At 39.6% G+C, this 9,483-nt stretch overlaps 1 non-coding gene across 1 annotated transcript; it reads left to right on the top strand.

The window, feature by feature from the left end:
* Positions 1–9,024: 9,024 nt before the first annotated feature.
* Positions 9,025–9,104, top strand: Trnac-gca (transfer RNA cysteine (anticodon GCA)). Its single transcript has one exon. It is a non-coding gene; the product is annotated as a tRNA-Cys (tRNA).
* The last annotated feature ends 379 nt before the right edge of the window (positions 9,105–9,483 follow it).

Below are 9,483 nucleotides of genomic sequence, written 5' to 3'. Positions count from 1 at the left end.
TTACTTAGGGTCAATTGCCAATTTTCGCACCGTACAGATACCTTTTCTAAATCGTTTTGCAATTGGTTTTGATCTTCTGATGACTTTACTAGGCGGAAAAAGACAGCTTCATCTGCAAATAACCTAAGACTTCTGCTCAGATTGTCTCCTAAATCGTTTATATAGATAAGGAACAGCAGAGGGCCTATAGCACTATGTTGGGGAACGCCAGGAATCACTTCAGTTTTACTCCATGAATTTCCGTCAATTATTACGAACTGTGTCCTCTCTGAGACAAAAATCAAGATACCAGTCGCATACCTGACACGACACCACATAAGTATGCAATTTGAACTCAAGCCCCTTCTGAGGTACGGTGCCGAAAGCCTTCCGGAAATCTAGAAATAAGGAATCAATTTGAAATCCCTTCTCAATAGCACTCAACACTTCTTGTGAGTAAAGAGCTAGTTGTCTTTCACAAGAACGATGTTTTTAAAATCAGTGATGACTGTGTGTCAATAGAGCGGCCCATCGAGGTAATTCATAATGTTCTAACGCAAAACCCTGCTGCATATCGATTTAATGATATGGGCCTGTAATTTAGTGAATTACTCCTATTGCCTTTCTCGAATATTGGTGTGACCTGTGCAACTTTCCAGTCTTTGGGTACGAATCTTTCGTGGAGCGAGCGGTTGTATATGATTGTTAAGTACGCGGCTATTGCATCAGCATACTCTGAAGGGAAACTAATTGGTATACATTCGGGACCGAAAGACGCTTTTATTAAGTGATTTAAGTTGCTTCACTACTCCGAGGATATCTACTTCTAAGTTACTCATGTTGACAGTTGTTATTGATTCGAATTCCAGAATATTTACTTCATTTTCTTTCGCGCAGGAATTTCGGAAGGCTGTGTTTAGTAACTCTGCTTTGGGAGCACTGTCGTCGATAGTATTTCCATTGCTATAGCGCACAGAAGGCATTGATTGCGTCTTGCCGCTAGCAAACTTTACATACGACTAGAATCTTTCTGGACTTCCTGCAGGGCTTCGAGACAAAGCTTTTCTGTGGAAGCCATTATAAGCATCTCGCATTGAAGTCCGCGCTAAATTTCGATCTTCAGTGAAAGTTCGCCAATCTTGAGGATTTTTCGTTTGTTCAAATTTGGCATACCTTTTTCGTCGTTTCTGCAACAGTGTTCTGACCTGTTTTCTATACCATGGAGATCAGCACCGTCAACAGTTAATTTATTTGCTTAAATCTTTCAACTGCTGTCGACGCTGTTTCTCTGAATTCAAGCCACATCTGGTCTAATTTACATTGTTAATTTGGAAGGAGTGGAGACTGTTTCTCGAGAAGGCGTCAAGCGAATTATTAGCTGCTTCTTTGAATAGATATATTTTTCGTTTATTTTTGGAGGACTTGGAAGTTACCGTATTCAGTCTCGCTACGACAGCCCTGTGTTCAGTAATCCCTGTATCCGTTTTGATGTCCATTTTTAGCTCAGGATTACTTGTTACTAAGAAGTCAAGTGTGTTTTCATAACCGTTTTAAAATACACTGAGTGACCAAATATAACAGGAAGGCACTCCACGACACTGCAAAACTGCAATAAGACCTTGAGAATCTTGAGGCATGGACTCCAAGAGGTGTTAGAATCGGTGTGGAGGTTGATCCACAGTCTCACAATGCTAGCCAAAATTGTTCTTGTTGCTGCTGATAGGTTCATTGAGCAAGCACGGGTATCAGTAGCAATCCGTAACATAAATACTCAATCAGATTAAGATACGATGACCGAGGGGAGGTGCGGGTGAAGGAGACAAACCATAGTCGTGAATTTATTTGAGTGTTCACGATAACATGTCGCATTGCCCTGTTGAAAATAGTATCTCCATGAGGGTAGTCTAATGCCAGAAAGGGACGCAAATGTGTGCAAGAATGTCCACATAATGTGTACATCTCATTGGTCTCTTCAGCTGGACAATGGGGCCCAACTGCGGCCATGTGATCATATTCCACACCGCAACTAAGCTACCTTCCACCTGGACACAGTTTCCGCGTGTGGAAATCTGGACAGTACTGACCTCGGAACTAGAGCTCCGTGTGTAATCTCCAATATGCTACGACCAATGCACATTGCACCGACTGTCATCCCACGCTGGAAGTGGGTTTACCTCGAGACGTGCTGCCATGTCGACTGCACACCTGCTTGCAGCAGACTGCTCAGGTATGGAGTCTACACTCGCGCCATATGCCCACATAGTATAATTATCTCTGGAGTGAGAATAGCCTAAAGCGCATATTCTTAACATCAAACCGGACTAGTCACTTGATTTTGGGACGACGCTGTTTGTCTACAATTTGTAATAATAGCGAACCTTGAATATTACACGAATTCGCCTTGCTTTATGTACATTGCTGCACGTTTGAGTTTTAATAACAGCTGTGATGCAGTATTGCCGTCGATACGGATGTAAAGAGAAATATGTGAAAGGAGAACCAGGTACTTTTCCTCTGTGTGTACAAGAAATGTATGACTGTGAATGTCACATTGATATGAAACACTTTACATGTTGAAAAATATCAAGACACAGTATTATAAAGTCTTCCATTGTAGAGATAATTTCTAGGATTTTATCGCCATGTGTTTACGAGACAAGTGCAAGATAATTTTGAAAATATCTTTAAGTAAATTGTCAATCAGTGTGTACATAACGGTCCTATGTTCATATGCAGACTAAATTTATACGTGACAGTCTGATTAATTTCCACCACTTTATTCAAATTCTCAAACTCTTACATGTATCTAACTATTTCTGCAAGTGAGGCTTTCCTATACAATGTTATTATAACATGATAATTAGAACACATGCGACAATGTGAATCGTGCAGTAGAAAACGCAAAAAAATATTTTTGGCTTTCACTTCTTTTATTACTTCAAAATACGAGCATTGATCTTGTATTTTTTAATTCTTTGTGTTGTTGTTGTTCCAGTCTTCAGTCCAGAGACTGGTTTGATGCAGCTCTCCATGATACTCTATCCTGTGCAAGCTTTTTCATCTCCCAGTACCTACTACAACCTACATCCTTCTGAATCTGTTTAGTTTATTCATGTCTTGGTCTCCCTCTACGATTTTTACCCTTCACGCTGCCCTCCAATACTAAATTAGTGATCCCTTGATGCCTCAGAACATGCCTTACCAACCTATCCCTTCTTCTAGTCAAGTTGTGCCACAAATTTCTCTTCTCTCCAATTCTATTTAATACCTCCTCATTAATTATGTAATCTACCCATCCAATCTTCAGCATTCTTCTGTAGCACCACATTTCGAAAGCTTCTGTAGGGTATGATTTTACTTTTCTGATGAGACGGCGAAAAACTATTATAGATATATTACTTGTCTCTAAAAAGTAGAAGGGTAAATAAAGTAAATTTTAAAATAAGAAAGAAAATCGCTTAGTGTGTACTGTAACAGTTTCATAGTTCCAAAAGCGTTGTTTTTTGATGACATTTCGGCACCGTTTACAAAACGTAAAAAATATTGTTGGGTGCCACCTTTTATACCCTTACTGAAAAACGTAAATAGTAGTGGAATTCAGGTTATTCTACTATGGTGAAAAAGCACAATAGTACTGCTCTTTACATCTTTAAGACAACTTCATTACCTGGTATCAAATTGTTAAGAGTTCTTCAAAACACGAACACAAAGTTTCACTCCACTTCTGAAAGTGATATAACAGCAGCGAAGTAATTACACTTAAAACACGCTAAGGGCTATACGGACTAAAGTGCGCCGTTCCAAAAGCGCGTGACTTGAGCTGCAGCAAATGCTGCAGACAGAATTTTCGTTGTGCGCATCCGAATGCTCATTCCACAGATATTTATACTCTATGCATGCGCCGCATCTAGTCGCCATATTCGTGCGTCACACACAGTAAATCTTCAAATGGGACAACCCTTCCCGTAACTTCCAATCATTCACTACCGAGGTGCATCGGGGTTCGGAGTTCCTTCTTAAACTGTAGGTCCTCCTCTTGCTGGATGGGTGAATCAGTTCAAAGGTCAGAGGAAGGCAACGGTTTATCATATCCGAAAGAACTATGCCTAGTAAAACAAGGTGTTGTTCAAAATTAGGTTGAGAGGAGCTTTATTTTTTACTACTGGAATATAATCTGTTCTCTCTCTCTCTCCCTCTCTCTCTCTCTCTCTCTCTCTCTCTCACACACACACACACACACCAGTCCGGGTAGAGGTGGTGCTATGTAGCTAAAATTACGAAATTTTTCACAAAAGTAAGGGAAAGTTCATAAATACTTGAAAATCAAACGTTACGTACCAATTTCAATTACATTATGATTAGCTTCATCAACAGAGTGACATAATCTTTGAAATTCTTAAAAGAAACTAACTTACACCCTTTTAACAGTACTTACAGTACTATGCATTAGGTCTGACAAGGCATGCAGAAGAAACATAAATAGAATTACTTTATTTTCTCCATCTGTACTGACTTACCTGACCTCAGAATTGCACTATCTAACTTTATAATGCCATGAAACTCTCTACAAGGCATGTTCATGTTTACAGCACTTAATCTACTGAACACATCTGCATCTATTGTCTGACCACTTGTTAGACATTAAGGAGAAAATGCTCTTCGGCAAATCCATTTGATCCAGGAACACTTTAAATTAAAAAAAAAAATACCGCCAGGAATTTCCCAAGAAGACAAAACCGTTCATACAGTTCCTCTGTATAAATTATTTCACCTAATTTGAGGGATTTCACTGCAGCTTCCAGTTAAGAAAATTCTATGCTTTTGTTTAACCCTAAAGATTGTAGCGTCGCTGCATCATTCTACCCCGAGAAATGATACAAATTTTTGAAGGTAGTTTAACGCTTCTTGATATAACTGCATTTTAAACTTCTCTCCAGTTTGAATCTTCCTGGCATCCTTAACTGCAGTTTCGAAGAACTGATCTTTCCTTCGACCCAGTTTGCTCCTCAGTAAGCACATTTCGTTATAAGCTTCAAACATAAAAATAGTATCTCTTTCCAAGACCTTGATGTAGTGAACAAACATCTTAGCTACACTGTTCAAGAATAGAAATTGGATTTCTAGCAATATATCATTAAGTTCATGTTCTGTATCAAAATACTTTACATCGATTAGAAGTAGATTTATATTATGTAACTGTGTATCTGCAATTCACGAAGTGTGTGTATTCTGCGTTGTTTAAACTCTTTGATTTATGGCAAGGAAATTAGTTTTTGTAATGTATACATGAAAAAAGCAAAAGAATATGTTGAAATGGTAAATTATTGTAATACGAATACGTTTACAAAAAGAAAATGTTTGTTAAATGCTGGTTCATGCTTAGGGCACTTGTATTTTTGTAACATGTAAACGCTGTAGGGAAGTCCCTCCGCAACGGAAGTGGCTTGGCGCTACGCAAAAGGTGGGCTTAGCGGTCGAACTGAGCGGCACCTTTGTGTGAACGACACGCAGTATGTGGCTAGCCTTAGCAATGTACACTTCGACGGTGCTAAGACAGGCCAATGGAAGCTGCATTATAAGGGATTTGCCTCAGATGTGGATCTGGCTATTATTTGGTATTCTCGGCATAATGCAATGGCTCTAATATGTTGAAAATCCGACGCCAAGAAGAGATTTTATAGAGCATTCGTAAATCAAGAGCCATGAGTACAGTTAGCCGCCATGTCGCCTGCCACCGATATTCGCCACTGCTCACAAACTTCATACATTCAGTTAAGTAATGTATATGGGCACGGACCAGTTAATTTGTGTGTTGGTTCAATAATAATCACATAAAATATAAATTCGTGTCCGGAACCAAATTTTCAATCCTGATCACGAACCTACACAGGGTCCTCATGTAAGTGCTACTAAAACCGGGTATCCTGATTTAAACGAACGATTCTTGCATTCATGTGATTAAACGTGATTTTTTTATCTAAAGTAAAAGGAGTAGTAAAAGTTAGAGCTAAAACCACAAAAGTGAAGTTGGATAGGGTTTTCCTAACGAATCCTTAGTTTATTATATTTTTGCAGGATTACAGTGTAAGATTGTGTAAATATTATTGCAAGGAGTACCTGCTTCACAGGTAATTAAGGTTCAAGTACATATAAATCTTTAATTAACAGATTTACGATAGTATTGATAGAAGAAAAATTATGAACAATTTTGAAAGAATTGTGCATTGTTGGTACCCATCATGAAATGTTTCTTTTTTTTAAGTTCATTAAAGCCAATGTTGTAGAGGGTGATTCAAAAAGAATACCGCAACTTTAAAAATGTGTATTTAATGAAAGAAACATAATACAACCTTCTGTTATACAGCATTACAAAGAGTATTTAAAAAGGTTTTTTTTCACTCAAAAACAAGTTCAGAGATGTTCAATATGGCCCCCTCCAGACACTCGAGCAATATCAACCCGATACTCCAACTCGTTCCACACTCTCTGTAGCATATCAGGCGTAACAGTTTGGATAGCTGCTGTTATTTCTCGTTTCAAATCATCAATGGTGGCTGGGAGAGGTGGCCCAAACACCATATCCTTAACATACCCCCATAAGTAAAAATCGCAGGGGGTAAGATCAGGGCTTCTTGGAGGCCAGTGATGAAGTGCTCTGTCACGGGCTGCCTGGCGGCCGATCCATCGCCTCGGGTAGTTGACGTTCAGGTAGTTACGGACAGATAAGTGCCAATGTGGTGGCGCTCCATCCTCTCTGCTAGCTCTGCGAGTCGATTTTCCTAGGCTGCGAACAAATGCTTGCTGGATGCGTGCTACATTTTCATCACTCGTTCTCGGCCGTCCAGAACTTTTCCCTTTGCACAAATACCCATTCTCTGTAAACTGTTTATACCAACGTTTAATACACCACCTATCAGGAGGTTTAACACCATACTTCGTTCGAAATGCACGCTGAACAACTGTCGTCGATTCACTTCTGCCGTACTCAATTACACAAAAAGCTTTCTGTTGAGCTGTCGCCATCTTAGCATCAACTGACGCTGACGCCTAGTCATCAGTGCCTCAAGCGAACAAATGTACAACTAAATGAAACTTTACAGCTCCTTTAATTCGCCGACAGATAGTGCTTAGCTCTGCCTTTTGTCGTTGCAGAGTTTTAAATTCCTAAAGTTGTGGTATTCTTTTTGAATCACCCTGTATTTTACTGTCTTGCAAAGTAATTTGTGAACTACTCCAAGTGAAGTGAATGATTAGCTTTTAGAGTTAGTCTTTACTATTGTAATAATGAAAGAGCTTTGACTAGTGAAAGTACCATATACTAGTTTATGAATCCCCATCATATTCTCCACCTGTTAGGAAAAAATTGAACTATTACTCTTACTAAGGAAAACTGCTATATGTAGAGTAGTATTTACGATGTTATTCATCTTTATTTGTGTTTTTCATGTCAGTTAAGATAGAAGCCCCTCTTGCCCAAATTTAGTACTGCACTTCATGCAGTGACATTTCAGTACTGGATTAAGTAATGCTCTTGAGTGTGGCTGTCATTAGTATGAGTTTGGTGCAAATCTTCTCCCCGTAATTTATTGCTGTGTGTGTTATTGACAACTGCTGCTACACACAGTACAAAGTGCACTGTGTCAGTTTGTGTCCTGTTTACTATTCAAAGGAAAACTTCAACAAATGTAACTTCAATAACCAATATTCAATTTTCTAAGACATATATTTCGAAATTAATGTGCCTAATTGGGCTGACGATGATTCATTTTTTTATTCAGTTATGATTTCACCACCTCCGTTAACTCCCAAGATAAAAGCCCGTTTCGTTTTTCTGTTATTTCACCAAATTCGAAGTTATAGTCCAATACCCTTGTTCATTAGACACAAGCGCGATCCTGTCAGAGGGTAACATTGGCGTGTTTCACAGCACGTTAGTTTTATAACCAATAGAATTTTGAATCAGTACTCTCTCAGAGATTACCTACCTAGCTACCGTATCTTTTTCTACTGCACGTTCTGAAGAAATCCAGTGAGTTGTAACGTGTCTTAATATCTCCGTCCATTCAACATCTACAACCTCAAAATATTTATTCGGGTCTCCACGGCGCTTCGCAAACATGGTAAAATAACTATGTATTTTAAGAGTAATATTTTCTATGCCTACATCAAGGCAATCAGTTGCATGTCTCGTTGTATTATGGGCAATATGAAGTGAGCAATTTTATTTCAATGTTTTACAATGTGCATCATGAAGCAGCTTAGAAACAGAATTGTGTTTACCGTAACTGACATTAGTGTTGTCTGCTGTATAGGAAGGAATCTTGGCTAAAGGCAGGCCATTTTCATTTATGACGCAATTTTCATCAGAATCTGAGACCTTAACACTGTAGTTTTCGATGAGCTTTGATACCTTCACAATCTACGTATATTTAGTCTCAAACAGCATGAATAATCACGTTGGAATTCGGAAGGTACCACCTGGAAGTACGCGGCAGAAGACAAATTGAATTCTCCAGCATGGTCTGCCTTACCAGCGAATGACGAGACATCAAGAAATTTCTTTTTTCTGACGCACCAAAAAATAAAAATGGAGCTACTTTGAACTTGAACGGCGCTCAAATGAAACACGGATTTTAAAATATTTAGACACAAAAGAAGACAAACGCTTGTTTTATGGAACGACAGTTCATTATACAGGATGCAGAATTTGCACCTCAAACAGGGGATGTCCTGAACGGTTCGGGACAGGTGGTAACCGCGGTAGGTTTCAGGGGCAAGGCCGGCTACTTCACCGTTGGCAACACGCCCGACAGCGAAGTCGTCACTGGTTGCTGATACTGACCGAGGGTGACGTATGCTACTGTCGTCATCAAACCGTTACAGACGGTACATGACTCACGACGGCTCTGCCTTTCAGTTATCTTGGAATTCCGACATCAGCATCCCAAAATGTTTTCCACTTCAAACTACATGAAAATACTCAAACCAATGTAAATATATCAAGAAGACCCATAATGTTAGATTCAATAGTATTGTATCATACGTGCAGGTTGGGGGTATAGCTCAGTGGTAGAGCATTCGACTGCAGATCGAGAGGTCCCCGGTTCAAACCCGGCCCCCTTGCATTTTATAATTCCAGAATCTCAAGTACCATGTACGTACTTGTAGTTCTGCTTAGTCCTTGTGCAACCGTGTTGTACTTCTGGTCCGCCATTGCGTTTGCAAGCTGCGAATGCAATTTGTTTAATCTGTGTTCCGTGTAAACGTTCAGCGTCTACACATTGCATTCTGTTATACTGCCCGTGTTGTTCTTTGTTAGTGAGCTCGGCTGCTAACTAGTCGTGGCTGTGTCAAGAATGTTTGCAAATCCACACTCCGGTTTTGCATGAGAAGATGTGAGCGCTGGGAGCTGAAAGCAGTATTGGCTCTGTGCTGGTCAGAATCTGTCTTTCTTTCCCCCTGTATAGTTTTAAAGTCGACACTCTCTCGGCCACCACGTCGTAC

This window comes from Schistocerca serialis, chromosome 4, assembly GCF_023864345.2.
Source record: "Schistocerca serialis cubense isolate TAMUIC-IGC-003099 chromosome 4, iqSchSeri2.2, whole genome shotgun sequence".
Classification (NCBI taxonomy): domain Eukaryota; kingdom Metazoa; phylum Arthropoda; class Insecta; order Orthoptera; family Acrididae; genus Schistocerca; species Schistocerca serialis.
Note: the sequence above shows the minus strand (reverse complement) of the source record. Positions and strands in the feature narration are given on the sequence as shown.